The sequence below is a fragment of the Acromyrmex echinatior genome, chromosome 1, assembly GCF_024713525.1.
Source record: "Acromyrmex echinatior isolate Ae372 chromosome 1, ASM2471352v2, whole genome shotgun sequence".
NCBI classification, from domain to species: domain Eukaryota; kingdom Metazoa; phylum Arthropoda; class Insecta; order Hymenoptera; family Formicidae; genus Acromyrmex; species Acromyrmex echinatior.
In genome coordinates, this window is record NC_141852.1 from 25,820,374 (window position 1) to 25,836,678 (window position 16,305).

A 16,305-nucleotide genomic window follows, 5' to 3' on the forward strand; every position below is an offset into this window, starting at 1 on the left:
CACGCGGTGTATATAAGACGTACGGGGAAGATCGAGGAAAGTGCGAGGAAGAGGAAAAAGATTGAAGAAAGGGCGGGGGAGGGATAGGCGGTGTAAGTACATAGGATGAGACGTTTATATACCCCCGACGATGTCTATAACGCCTCGAGTTACGAGACGCCTTTACGAGCGAATGCAACTCGCGCCAGACGTCAAGAGGCGAACCCCCGTTTCGAAGTTTGATGGCGCGACACGGGCCCCGAGCGTAACCTCCGAAATATCTCGCTCTTTTTTTTTCCTACCCCTTCTGCTCTCGCGACGCGGTATTTCGCTCAGTGCGTTTCGTCGTGACGCATCCCTGGAGAATGACGTCCTTTCCGTGATGCGTCGTTCAGAGAGACGCTATCAGTGCTACTCTGTCATGCTATTTGTTTATTAGACGTAAAACGGGGATAGACTGCAACAAATAGCGCTAATAGCGTCTTCCCGAATGCATTTACGTCTCCAGACGTAAATAATCGCGCGAACTATCGATACATTTCCGCTACGGAAAGTTATGGAGATTATTTAGGGAATCATTGTATCGACATCAAAAGTATATATCCTGCATAATAATAAAGCTCTCGGTTTACTTGTAGTGAAGCTCGAGGATTAGTAAGACAAAGGGGATGCCAAGGAGATTGCCAAGTACGTCCAACTATCAGCAAATTCAAGAATGTACGAAGTAAAATCGGGCACAAGCGTGTCACTAACAATACAAAGCGATAGTCGCGCAGAGTCGTGTCAGATAATTTCTTCTTTTCTAACGAGCGTAAAATTTCCAGCAGCCATCGCTTCCCGAGTCGTAATTCCCCTCCCTCACCGAGAGGGAGCAGCGGGTCGACTGGGCCATTAAATTAATAATTTGTGGTCGACAACGGCATTGTGAGATCCGATGCAATCGTTATAATATGCAGGATTTTATTATCGGTCCCGATGGCGTATGCTAATTTACTGCTAATTGTATTCCGCGGGCGACAATGATGCCTCGGTGGCAGAATGCAATCGCTGCCGCAAACAGACGTTGAAATTATTGTCCGCGCGAACGATGCGGCGCGGCGTCGCCCCGAGCCGAGCCGAGCCGAGCTGAGTCGCGCGCGCGCGGGGCCGCTTCGACGTCACGTTAAAAAATAACTCCGAGGCGTGACGATTTCCCACTGACACGCGTGAAAAATTGCCAAGTAAAATCGAGAAACGTTAAGCGCCGACGAGGTCTCTCCGCCGCGCCGTTCGTAAAGTTCTTACAAATATCATGAAAAGATGGAACTAACGGATCTGTCGATGATTTTTTCCATAAAGATTATTCATGTATAAGAAATAATTATGTGCCTATAATTATATATCAATCTTATTAATAAATATATTAATTTCTTTCTTTCGCCACCTGCTTGCTCCGATTGTGAAAAATAGGGCGCAATAGAAAATTTCTACTCGTAATAAACATAAAGGTGTATTATATATATATATATAAATATTCCCATAGAGAGAATATTAAACGAAGTCCGTTTAATTCTGTTCAAAACTGCCCGAAGATCGTTAAAACGTCGATAACCCTTCATTACACGATTGCTCGGGCCATTTTTGTATCGAAGAGGCGGCAAAATGTTGCGCCAGCAAGGGTGATCGTTAAAGCGTGCACCGGCTTTTCAAGCATGCGATCGTTCTGTCGTGTGGAGGCGAGCATTGACTCGTCCAAGTCACCGCGATATGTTCGTAGTTTTAAAACCGGTCGTTAACAACGACGAGCTTGTTCCGGTGTGTGATTATACGTGGTACCGGCAAAACGCACAATTTTGTGATACGCCAGTATTTATCTCTCTTTCTTGTCGTAATGATAATATTCTAAATCACTTAAGTCTGTACACGGCAAAATAATGTTCTCATCGGACAAAAATTTCGCCACAATAATTATAAAAATAATTCGTGCTGTATCAACTCGAGAAACGATAACAAATTTAATAAACGCAAAGCTGAGTAATATAAATTACATCCGGAAGTGCGCACATTAATGTAGCGCAGCAGCAATATAATCTTATACCCAGGCAAACGTATCGACATAGGAGGAGCGGAAATCGAACTCCTAGAAATTTTGAAGACGGGAGCTTCAGAAACATGCGGTAGGCACGTGCTGCCCATTCCCTTTAGACAGAGAACGTGCCACACAGTGGTTCTCAGTATAGGAAAAAGAAAAAAATCTTGAAAGACCTCGTGATCCGTTTCCATAATTTTCCGCGCCGTAGACGACAAAAGATTTTGCGCTTTGTATTTGAAGCGACCACTTTAGCGCCATTTTTAAGTGTGTGTGTTTTGCCTATATTAAACTCTTTGCAAAAATTAAATTAATGTGATCAAATACGTATCGAAAAATTTCCAATCGTAAATAAGGTAATAAAAATTCATTGCTTTTTTTTTTCTTTATTCCCTTTTCCTTTTTTCTCTTCTATTATAAAATTTCAAGAAAAAAGACAGATTTCAAGAAAAAGACTTGATACAAATACTTGTACCTAAACATCCTGTAGTTGACTCAGTATATATTCCGTAATAATATTAGGTGTTGGAATTAATTCGTAGCGTTTTTAATGAAAGAATGTTATTTATTTCACATGAGCATTAAAAAATACATTAATGAAAGTACTTCCCATCACTTGTAAAACGCTACGAATTAATTCCAACACCTAATAATTAATAAAAAAAAATTTTTTCCACAAAAGATTTACAGTAAAAGCATCGAAAATAAAATTCTAGTCTAAAAATTTTAGTCAAATAAAATTAATAAAAGAATGGTCAAGGACAAATATCAATGCTTCCGTCTCCACAAGGTCACTGTTGGTACTACTGGCATCCTCTAAGAGGCGCCGAGGTATTAGAACCCTGTTGAGAAGGGAACGCCGTTGTTCGAGATAATCTGAGTAGGCTATAGGGACCTCTTATACAATGACTGTCAATATCAACCCTGGCCATCGGAGCTGGCTTCCAGTCGCTCAAATTCCAGTATAATAATATTTTATATTATTGCGCCAATCTTTCCGCTATAATCTTTGATTTATAACTATTCGATATTAATTTTCTCTTGTTTAGTTGTCTCTAAAATAATAGATTGAGCTAATGTTTGATGCTCGAACACAAAATATTCGGAAATATTTTACGATGGTTAGAAGAATCTAATGCTCTTAAATTCGAAATTTTTCTTCGGCTGAATGATTTGCGAATCTATCAAAAGCGGATCAAAAGAACCCTTATTGTTGCCGACAAAAATACTAAAACTCGATGTTCAAATATTAACCTTCTCCCCGTCCATTTGATCCGTCCAAAGAACTTATACTTATTAATATCTTTTATCGAAAACATTACTAACAAAAAATTTACATTTACGTAATTACAATGTGACCGCAATATAATGTCTAAAATAATAACGACTAGTTGCGTTAGCAACACACTGCAAATAATTTCTTTCAAAATAATTATTGGCGACGAATTCTTAGATAATTATAACATGGACAATAGTTATCGAAACGCGTAATATAAATGATTTCTTCTATTTATTTTATTCGACTAAAATTTTATTTTCGATGTTTTACTATAAATCTTTTGGAAAATTTTTTTTTTATTAATTATTATTACGAATATATATTAAGTCGATTATAAGATATTTAAGTACAAGTATTTGTATCAAATCTTTTTCTTGAAATCTGTCTTTTTTCTTGAAATTTTATAATAGGAGAGAAAAAAGGAAACAATGATTTCAAAACAAAAATAGGATACAAAACGCATAGAATCAAACAGCGAATCTTTTGCAAGTAATTGCAAAAAACAACTATTATATCTTAAAGCTCGTCCTCGCTGAAACCAATCAAACTGATAGGCTTAATCGGATTCAGTGTGAACAAGTTTTTAGACAAAATAAATTGAAGATAATAAAAATACATAGATGACAATATGTTGCGTATCTAATACTTGTAGTAACGGTACACGGATAATTACGGAAGTAGCAGTAGCCATTAATGCGGCAACATGTATTTTATTATCGTCTCAGTCGCAAACATAGTTGATAACTTTCTCTATATATTATAACATATAAGAATAAGATTTTCTTTTTGCTCTCATAAAGTAACGCGCATAAATCTTTTAACATTTGTAAGATGCCAATTATTTCTTCTTATAATAATGAATAGCATGAATACAAGATATATTCCTTCAATTCATTCCGATAAAAACTTTTTTCATTGTAGTATTGACTGTAACGTATGTGTAGTACAGCAACAATAGTGACCCAAGATACTAATTCATAAACCATTAAAAGAAATTTTGTGACAAAGAATTCAGAAGGAAAAAATATTTCAATCTCAAATACATTGTACCTGAATTAGAATCAATGCCATAAAATCATGACAATAAAAACCTAAAATCCAAATAAAGGATCGGTACAGCTTTTATTCTATTAAATTAACAAAATCGTTAAATTTGACAAATATCATCATAAATCACTTTAATGTTTTTTGCGATTTTACATTCTGAGTCAGATTATGAATAATGTTGATATGCTATAAAGTCTAAAAACATCTCTTTTGCTTGATCTTGTTATCCTTACAGCAACCGATTCAAGTTAATCGTAAAAATTTCTACCAAATTTACAATTAATCAATTCTGATAATTTTGTCAACTTTGTTGATTCTATTGTATATATGTGTACAAATACACAGGATGTTTCCGCTAATTTGATCATTTAAAATCCTCATTGTTTAGATGATATAAGGAAATACCGCAGAGGATCTTGTTCGATTCGAAAGGACAAATATGATGAGCAAAAAATTTTTCTCAAGGTCTATTATATTTTTTGAGACTTCAAAGTCATCTTCACTTTTTTTAAATGGAATTGATTTTTTTTACATGATTTCTCTAATTATTCTTCATATATAATAAAAGTATTAAGATAGTGATAAAAAACTAGTAATTTATGAGATATTTTATATTTTATTCTGGCATAGATTGACATAAAATATTAAATAACGTTATTAAATAAGTTATTTAACATTTTATGTCAATCTATGCCAGAATAAAATATCCCATAAGCTATTGGTTTTTTTATATCACTATTTTAATGCTTTTATGTGCAGAATAATTAGAAGAATTATATTGTGTAAAAAAAATCATGCAGAAAAGTTGAGATGATCTTAAAGTCTCAAAAAATATAATCTTGAAAAAAATTTTTGCTCACCATAATAAGTGTCTCTTCGAATTAAACAAGATTCTAAGGTATTTTCTTGTATCAAAAACAACGGAGATATTTTAAATAATCAAGTTAGAAAAAACACTTCTTCTATATATGTATAGGTATATTTATTCCCTTCTTTAATTGTAAACTTTTAATCACAGACATGCGATTTAAATCTAATTTTGATAAACTGTAGATGTTAGATCGAGTCTCCGTTGCATTGAAACTGATAAGAAATAAGATAAATATTAAATTCAGTAGTTAAAAACGCTATTTTATTATTTCGCATTTCCTTTCTTCGCAATATTCTTAAACGTTAATTTGCACGATCAAAACGGTTCACGGAAGAAAAAAACGATTGCTATCTGCGATTGCAAGTATTTAGGTTAGCAATCGACGCGATCTTCGAGCATTGCGCGTCATTATAGCTCGCTGGACATTAATAGTCACGAAATAGAAACCTTGGCTAGAAATGCTAGAATCGTAAAAATATAATTGCGCCGATTGCAACAACGTTATCTGGGCACCGGCGCGGATAATGATACGTGAATGGGCGCATTACAGCATTATTCTACTTGTAGCCGGGCTATCGTACAATACTTTGTACGTATCGTACGTTGCGCGTTGCGTGTGACGTGTATGAGTCTGCACGCGTGCACAAAGTATATCCCCCACTTTTGCTTGCGCAAATCACCATTAACGCTCACGGTGAACACGGAGGCGCTAAAGGAGAACGCTATGCCATTTCAACAGCCAATCTTAAAACTGATTATTTTGTTACATAAAATATAAATAAAAGTTTGTCATTTTTCAATTATCTTGTCCCCGATCTTTCGAGATACCTATTCAACTGTCATTTCGTCATAATTATGGTAGAGACATTCGTTTGATGCACTAAGTATTCCAAAATTAAACAACATATATAAGAACATTAAAAAGACAGCGTCAATTTCCAAAGGACAAAATCGTGTCCCTACTTTACTTGATCAAATACGCACGAAATTAAATTTAAGCGTCTCTTTTCTTCTCTTACGCGGTTCCACGAAACATACCGGTAAGAAGTCGATGACCCGGTCGACCCGAAGAAAGCCGCGAGATTCCGAAGTGCAGAAGAGCGATGGACCTCGGTAAAGCAGGTGGAGAGATAAGAAGAAAGGGACGAATGAGAGAAGAAGAGAGGAGTCGAGCAAGAGGCGCGAGTAAAGTCAAAGAGTCAATAAGAGAGCTCGTGGACCTCAGTGGTCTGTCGAAGCGCGTCTCCCGCTTCGTTGTTTGTACGAGTTCGACGAAGAACCCGTTTCCCTCGAACGTGTACGAACGGTCTCGCGGACATCCAGTACGAGTTTACTTAGGACTCGCGAGTGATATATACGATGGCTCAAATTAAATATTTCAACCGAGGGGGAGGCAGAGATATACCAAAAAGCCATAAAATTGCTTTATGTCATTCGCCGACGTGGACGCTCCTGTGATTGTGCTTCATTGAGAAATAAGGGACTACTTTCTACTACAATTTCCTATTAAAATTTTCACTAGAAAGCTATACACATCGACAATTTGCTAATTAAATTGTGCTTTTTTATTATACGCCGAGAGAAAAAAAATTTTAATTTACTAAATTAAAATGTATCAGTGAGCAGAGAATAAGGAAAAAATGAGACGAGACATATGTCTCTTGTGAATTGAATTTTAACATTTTTATAATCAGGGAAGAAAAAATATTTCATGGGATCATCTTCAGAAAAGAAAGAAAATTGATTTCATGCTACTGACATTTGAAAAGTCCTTTTTAAAGAGCATTTTCAATAGATCAATAGTCTATAGCTCTCTTCTAATAATCGCGATTTTACCCAAGGCAAGACATGTAGACAAAAGATATGAGACGAAAAAAAGAAAAAACATGAATTTTTCTTGACTTAAAGAGGATGACAACACATCTCACATGTACTGGCTTATCTAAAAAAATCTGATTCGACGTGTACATCAAGTTATCTTATTTTATATAGCGATTATACTTGTTTTCGCTTTTTATCAATTAAAAAATGGAAAACACAAAAAAATCTGTTACGTTTTACATTTATTATAATGTACACATTAAAATGTCACATTAAAGTGTCATATTTATCTTATCACTTACAGTGGAACTTCCCTTCTCTAAAAATCAAAAAGTTAATGCCATGATTGTTCAAAGTCATTTCGTAACACTTGGTCCTTAAAAGATCGTAATAGTTTGACCTAAAAAATTTCAAAGATAATTTTACTTAAAAAATTTCAAAGAAATATGAGATACTACGTATCTCAACTAAAAGCAAAAGAAAAAAATTATATGTTCTGTTCGATAAAAAGATATTTAGATATTGAATGCAGATTAAGCTTTAAGAACTGATTGAAGAGGTAAATCTTGAGTTCATTCATAGTAACTAAGCAGTTAAGGAACTCGGAGTAATTAATAGTTGCACTTTCGAGGTACAACGATATCTGAGATAATAAGCCAATCCAAAATGGACACGGCTATTATGCTCTTCAGATCAGTAATCTGCGCTCCATAATATTGCGAGACAGCCAATTGATACTGTGATTTTTATTCGTATATACTGATACATCGGTATCAGTTAAATGTGCTTTACCACATCCTGCAGATAGAGAGAAGCATCCGGTATAAAAATATATAAGTATACATGAAGAATAATTAACGAAGTTATAAAAGACTAACTAATTTGAAGACTGAACGGTTATAATATTTTTATCACGAATTTCTACGAGTAGTTTGAGGATTGGTTAAAAGTAATTTTTATTTATAAAAAATAATATAATACGAATCCTAAATAAAAGGCTAAAACGTATAATAAATTTTCTAATACTATATATAACTTTGTGCCAATAAAGATCAAATTACAAGTCTCAATTTTGTAAGGTATGTCGTTAATTTTATTATAGAAAATATATAATATATACGCACGGAAAGTATATAATTACACGCTGGTTAATGATAAATAATATACATATATACAGGGCAAATATGATAACATGTGGAAAAATCGGTTAACTATAATTATCGACATTAATACGTCTGTTCAAAGTCAAACGATTTCAGGGTTGTTTGGAGGGGAGTGTGGTCATATATCGTTAGTGGTTATAGCTTACGTTAATAAAGACGAGATACCTGCGCTAAACATCCTTCATTTTATGCACATTGTTATCTGCTAAACGCGCAATATCGATTCAAATATAGCTTTGTGTCATTGAGTGATGTAATAAAAGTCTTATATATTCTGATAAATAATTCTTATCAATGACTTTCATAGCGCTATTAAACGGGTGAGTATCACGAGCAAAATTTCTATGATTATGGACAGAATTAAATTTATAGCTAAGTCCATCATTTATTATTCATAGAAATATAATAATAATAATAATTGTGTAATGAAAATTGTAAGAATCCATCATAAAACCCTAGCAAAATAAATATTCCACATAAATAACAAGAGAGTTTAAATGTCTGGGAAAATAAAATTTCTTATTATTTATTATAGATAACTCGGGGATTGACGTAAGTTTAACATTTTTTTGTAACCTACTTAAAAGGCATCGTTAAAGACAGAAACACACCTTTCTCCGCGAACTTACTCAACGTTAATGGTTAATGGAGACCCGAGTCTGCATTTCTGTTGTTTTCGATAAAATCGGTGTCATTAAGCGATCGATAATCGTTGCGAAGGGAGTGTGCGGAATGGAGAACTTCACGATCGTGCTGATCGTATCGAGCTTTTCGCCTTGTCGATTTTAGACCCCCTTCGTCTTTCGTTCTCTGAATCGATGTATCGGCGATAATATCAAGCTAAATGACCGATTATCCAAGTCTTAGACACGTCACAGCGCGGCATAACCTGAAAAATCTCCACGTTGGGTCTGTATCCTAATGACATTTTTCTTTCAGACTTCAATCTCGATTCTATTCTTTCGTACAACCTTTCTCTCTACAATCGTATTAAAAAACATATTCCGTAATCGTGAAGACATAAATACTGAATTCTAATCAAACAAGCTACTTAATAATAAAAAAAAGGTGTGTGCAAATATTTCCCTGCGCAGCGTTCAAATCCTTTATATATCCCTCCTCAAATAATCGGCAGTACTTAACAACGCGATCAACGGGTTACGGATAAAAGTTGGGTTTTTCTTTCAATTTGCGGCATTGCAGTAAAATGGTCACGAGAATGTGACAGGAATGCTCTTTATGTAGAAAGGAGAGGGGACATGATCGATTCGCATTCGTCTCGTAAGAGGAGAGGTCGCGTATGTATAAAGGCAAGGCGTGACCGTAAAGCCGAGCGTGGACCAATCGCGATTCAGTCCTTCTCGTTTTTTTCTTCATTTCATTGAGAGACGCCCCTCTTTACCGCGCTTCGACGCTCCTGCGCCGCCGCGCTGCCACCGTCGCCACGCCGTGATTCCCCACCATCAACGGCGAGAAACTACCTTCTCCGCTCGCGCGACGCGCACCACCACACCGCTCGGATCGGGATCACGCGCGCGCCGCGCCGCGCCGCGTCGCGCTACACCTCGTTGCACTGCACTGCACTGCACTGCACCGTCGACGCGAGTTGCACGCGGATGCACGCGCCTTCCTGCGAATCGCGAGTTCGAGTCCGAGTCCGCGCTCCGATGCGTACGAGCGTACGAGTAATTTAACGCCACGGGGGGGCACCCGGCTTGCGGCCACCTGCCTGCTGCTCGTTCTCGCGTAATTAATAACGTTTCATCAACCCTTTGCGGGGTTGTACACCATGGAATTCGTTGAGAGATTCATCGATCGATACTAACTATCTCGCCTTTTAACGTATAACACAATGTACAATCTTCATCTACTCCGTTATTCTCTTTAATGACATGGTCCTCAGGTAGCACCATTGCGATTTCTCTTTGAAAAAAATTATACTCATTCCACAAGCTCGATTCACGGATGCACCCCTGAAGAGAAAAAAAAGCGAGATCGACCCTTGCAATTCTGAGCCTGATCTCGAGCCTGACCTTTATGCGGATCGACCATTCGAAGGCCTGGCCAAGTTCCGGCAGGATATTACTTCCAAAATCTAATTATGAGATCTTTATAGGGCAATCGTAAAACAGCCGAATAATAAAGGAGTTCGTAGCGCTCCCCGTGAATCCAAGGTCTCGCTGCGTTTCTCCTCGATATAATAGAAGATCTGTGTATATCTTGGATAGGTCCCGTAAAATTGAACGGCGAAATGATTTGGAAAGCTTCGAAGGTCGTACCGCCAAAATCGTTTCATCCGATGCTATATCTATCCCTCTACTAATGGAACCATCCATTCGGACAAGAAATAGTGCCAGTGTGCCATCGTAGATGGTAAGATACGAGCAGTATAAAAGACTACGATTTATGATCCTTATTTCTATGTCAATTTTATCTGGCGATTGAACAATCGCAATTAAATAACGCGGTATGCGTCACAATAATCGTCCAAAAGATTTGCAATAAAAATTTGCAAAAATTAATAATGACAGTAATTAAATTGTTTGACACATCAGAGAAATATATCGCAGGACATATGAATACATTGCACAATCGTGACCTCCTATATTAGAATCAAATTGCCAGAATAAAATTTTGCGAACGATCTCGCGAGACAATACTAGTCGCGAGGCGACAATGCATCGTTACCATAAACGCCGGGGCCTGTCGTAATGAGATGTGACGTCACGACATGGCGTCTGCAGGTGAACGAGCAGCGAGCCGACGGTACCGTAGGTGAGCGCATTCGCTAGTCGATCCGATTGGCCGAAGGGGGAATCCCCGCCCTTGCGCCGTTTGTGCACCGATGAGCCCGTGAATCCCCCCAACCCTCTCCTCCCACCTTTACCCCTTTCGCGCGACTCCCGAGTGTCTATCTTTCTCCGCCTTTCGCTTGCTCTTCTCTTTATCCATTCTTCGTTCCTCTCCTATCTTCCGTTTTCTTTTCCCCTCTACGCACGCTACACACACAAACAGCGTCGTTGTGTTGCTAATAACACGACGCACCCACACTCGCACACGCATCGAATACAAATTCTCAGGTGGAGACCTGTTTACACCTATACCTGTACAATGACGAGTGTCTTCGCGACACAGATCTTCCCCTCTTTCCTAGTATTACTTTCTCTCTCTTTCTCTCTCTCTCTCTCTCTCTCTCTTCCTTTTCGCACCAAAATTGATCGGTTGCTCACTGCACGCACGCTCTATATAGATTATAGATGTAATTAGTATGATTAATACATCGACCTAAATTTGAAAAAAATTAAAACCACGAAGCGAGAGTGTCTCGCGTGAATTGGAACTTTATAAATTTCACTCACGACTAGCACGCAAATGCAGATAATAATTTACGACGGCAATTATGGATTAAATTCCCAGTAATGTAAAAGTACAGATAGACGAAGGCCATAAAATCCGATGTCGTAAGGTACGAACTTCAGAAATGAAAATGCAAAAGCATTAAATACAGTCATTTTGCAAATAACTACCAAAAAAAGTATTAAATATAGCTATTAACTGGGAATATTATAATAGGTTTATATACTATATATATATATATATATATATATATATATATATATATATAATATATAAACATATATACATGTAATGTGTGTATGGAAAATAGGAAATCTCTCATCATATTACCTACATTTGCATAATTACTTTTAGTTAATTATATGTATTTAAAGATCAATCCTTTTTTCTTTACTTTCATTTCGGCCGATCTCGGAATACGAATCTGCTGAACGTAATATGTGTATGTAGATATAAGTGACCTAAGTACAAATTCATTTCAATTTTAAACAATTTTGAGAAAAAGAAATGTCGATAATTTAAATGTTTGTAAAGGGATAGATGCAGTTAAAAAATTATAAGATAAAACTATTTTTATATTTTTCTTTCTCATCACTACTCGACATATCCGAATAATTTTTCTTTAATTTTTCTCTTGTGTAACTAGCTGTATTTTTAAACTGATAATTTTATTTCAAATTCATTTTAAATTTTCGTTATAGTTTAAAACATCCCGCCTCTTTTCCAACTTCTGCTCGTAACATGTACATATATATATATATTTTTTTTTAAAGGAACGATTTATGATTTAATCATTTAATTTAAAAAAATTATAGTTGTATTTTATATATAATATATAATACAACTATAATTTTTTATAGTTGTGTAAAAGAGATTTATATTTTTTATAGTTGTATAATTTATATAATACCTACAGCTATAATTTTTTAAAACTAAAACCTAATCTAATGTGCTCTTTGTTTCCTGTTTTTTACTTTTTTCTCCTTTGCAATCGTTTATCGACAATTGTATTTCTTGCTACATATTTTTTGCTTCTTTCGAAATTTGTTAATTTTTATCTCAGGCGATATAAAACAAAAAACCGGATAAGGAGACAAGATGTAAAAAATAGCAAAAAGTAGAAAACAAAAAGCATTGTAGAATAGGTTTTAATGATTAAATCATAAACTGTTCCTTTTTAGAGAAATAAATAAAAAATATTATACAAACTGATTCAGTATTACTAAAAAAAATACAAAAAATATAAAGATAAAGAAACACGATTCTACAGTGTTTCAAAAATTTTGATGCTACGACAATCTTACATCACTTACAATAAATTGTTTTTTTTTCTATTTAATTTAAATCAAAACTACAATAAAAAATTGTTGTTATATGACGAATTAAATAAAAATTAAATTGTTTAAATTTTTTCTTAATTATCTGCTCTTATTTAATTATTCAGATTTCAAGGATGTTATATCTATCTTTTGTAGGTATTTATATATACATATATTTAAAAATTATTTTATGTAAAAAATTGTGCAGAAATTAATTTGCTTTTTAAAATTGATATTTTCATTTTCTTACGCATCTTTCTCCTTAAATAAACATGACAAAAGTGAAACACACATGATGATCCAATTAACTTTTAAATACTCGTTAATGTCGGAAAGTCATGATGAAAATCAGTAAACACTCGTACTCCTACAGATTTCAAATAAATTGCCGTTATTAATATAAATTACAGCAATTATTCGCCCTATGCACGAAACACTTAATATTAGGTTTCACTATATCTCCAATTCACCTTTCATCCGAGCTACTTATGAATAATTTTAAATGTAGATTTAGACGTTTTACAAAAAATTTAATTGCGTACAAAGTGATACGATTCATATTGTAAAATCAAGCTGTCGCAGGGACATATAATTGCAGGTATATTACGAATGATAATCGTTTCGATCCTTTGCCAACGATAGTGTTGCCAATTTTGATATAAATAACACTATTTCTGGTATGTGCTTCTCATGTTATATTGGTCGTGAAATTTCTTCGATAAAACTCGATAACTTTCTCAGTAAACAAAAAGTCAAGGTTAAGAGATTATTAAAATCGCAAGTATTAACACATACACACACACACACATACATATATATATATATATATATATATATATATATAAAATACATACATGTATATATACACACACACATATATATATAATGTGTGTAACACACACACAAATTGCATAAACTAGTAATAAATTGTATAAATGTTTGGTAAAAAGTTACTAACAAAACAGAATTTACATATCTACAAATAACAGTTAAAAAGATCTGCGGGTAAACGCGTTTCTTTCTGCAATTTTTTTCTCCTCTAAGATTTCGACAAATGCTTTTTATAAATACACGGAAACGTGAATTTCACGAGGACAGAAATAATCGAGGGCATAAAATACATATTTGATGTGAAGAAAAACATTCGCTGAGTGAGCGAGCCGCAAGATTGGCGTTGTTTGTAAACTAATATTACCAGCGCGGCGCACGAACAAGCCTTTTCTATCGACACAATTACAATCGCGAATATTAAATTGAATTTATTGAAAATCTTATATATTTATATTGATAGTGATTAAGATTTAATTCCATGATTCTATATATAGAATATCATATCATATCTTCATAGATGAATCTTCATAGATGCAAAATTATAAATACACTGTCAAAACTATCATGAAATTTAATATTATTAAAACTTTACACAAGTTGAATTTCATAACATTATATTATATGTATATAAATTTAATTACATTACATTAAATTTAATGTATTTAGTAACTAAAAATATATTTTTGTATATTTACATAAAATTTAAAATATTATTCATAAATTTTTATGAATGTACTTTCCATAAAATTTTATGTGGATTTGCATAAAATGTAATACACATATTCATTATATTTAGACTACTGTAACTTAATTTTAAACCATTCATTATTTTTCAGTTATCTCATAACCAAAAGTTTCTTTTACAATGTTACTTAGATTCATAACAAAATTTCTAACAGTGTAAGAAAGTTTCCTATCTTATAGTGTAAGAAAGGTTTCCTGTTATGATTTATTACATTCGTGTATATTTTCATACGTATTGATCCAAAAGGTATAAAATTTCTTATGCAATAATTACAATTATATTTTTATATATAAGAAATTTCTTTATATTTTTCTAATACTTGCTTTTCTATTTTGTATTCATAAAATTACAATAATTCTTCTAAAATTCTAATAAAATAAAAGATTATGTATTCTATATTTTATGCATATACATATATATATACATATATATACATATATATATATATACATATATATATATATATATATATATATATATATATATACGTACATACATACAGGATGTCTATTCATAGATGCAAATATTTTGCAAGTGAGTTATAAAAAAGTTTATAGTAAAAGGAATTTGCACGGCTCTGAGTCAGCTACAAAGTGGATGCAATTTTTTTTTCATGGCCTTTTTGAGTTATAAAAGTTGACATAGATTTTTGAAATAGCTATAATTCTTTTTGCATATTTATATAGTAGGGATCATTCGTAATCAAAATTATATATACAATGAGAAAAATGTTTTATTTAAAATCATTTCTGATTAAATCAATCCGAAAAATATCCGATTATCTCAACTAGAATTGTAGTAGATTTAATCATAAAATTTTCAATCAAATATTTTTTTAGTGTAATTAAAAATTGTTACTATGCATCTCTTTCTTCTTCTTCTTCTTCTCTCTCTCTCTCTCTCTCTCTCTCTCTCTCTCATTTACGAGATAATAAGTATCTTAAGTATTAAAGTAATAAATTGAATTGTAAGTATTTTGAATATAGTTTAAAATGTTAGAGTAGCAATTTTGAATTAGATAAAATTTTGAATGCAAATAACACTGCTATTATATCTGTGAATATCTATAAATATGTAAACTGCTATTATATCTATAAATATTTAAAAAAATGATAATTGTTTATGTCATAACTCGAAAAGATCACGAGCGCAAAAAAAGTTTTATATATTATACATTTTGTAGCTGATTTGGAGCTACAAATTTCCGTACAAATTTCTCTTATTAAACTTTCTTAGAATTTCAATTAATTACGAGATATTTACTTAAACATCTATAGACCTGCATATCTTGCGTCGAAAGAATTTTCGAGAAGGTACATCATGAAAAAGCATCCTTATTTTCAAAAAAATATAAATCCGTGATAGTCGAAAATCCATTGTATTGTATACAATTCGACATAGTCGATATGACATAGTTCATACTGCGTTCCTACTGAACAAAAGCAACATTCAAAAAAAGGCGAACAATTTGTACTCATAGATCTAAAGTCATTCAAAAAGAAATTCATTTTTCATTAATAAGTATTTGTGTTAATAAATCGATTCCCTGTAGACTGTGTTCAAATTCCTGCTCAAATATCCATAAAGATGAAACATTATAGCCTTCTTATTAAGACATTTCGGCGGAAATGAAAGAACGGAATAAATGATAAATGAAAACTAAGTAAAAATTTATAGAAGAAATTGCCTAAATCAATTTTTCTCGGTTATTTTTCAGTTTTCTGACTGGTCGATTCGTTAATCGCCTAACCATCAGATACCGAAATTTTTTTTTAATCATCGAGAAGTCTCAGATATTGATATCATATATATATATATATATATA

At 33.5% G+C, this 16,305-nt stretch overlaps 1 protein-coding gene across 4 annotated transcripts in view; it reads right to left on the reverse strand.

The window, feature by feature from the left end:
• retn (retained) overlaps window positions 1–16,305 on the reverse strand; it is a 182,688-nt gene that overhangs the window by 88,706 nt on the left and 77,677 nt on the right. The gene's annotated exons all lie outside the window — the stretch shown is intronic.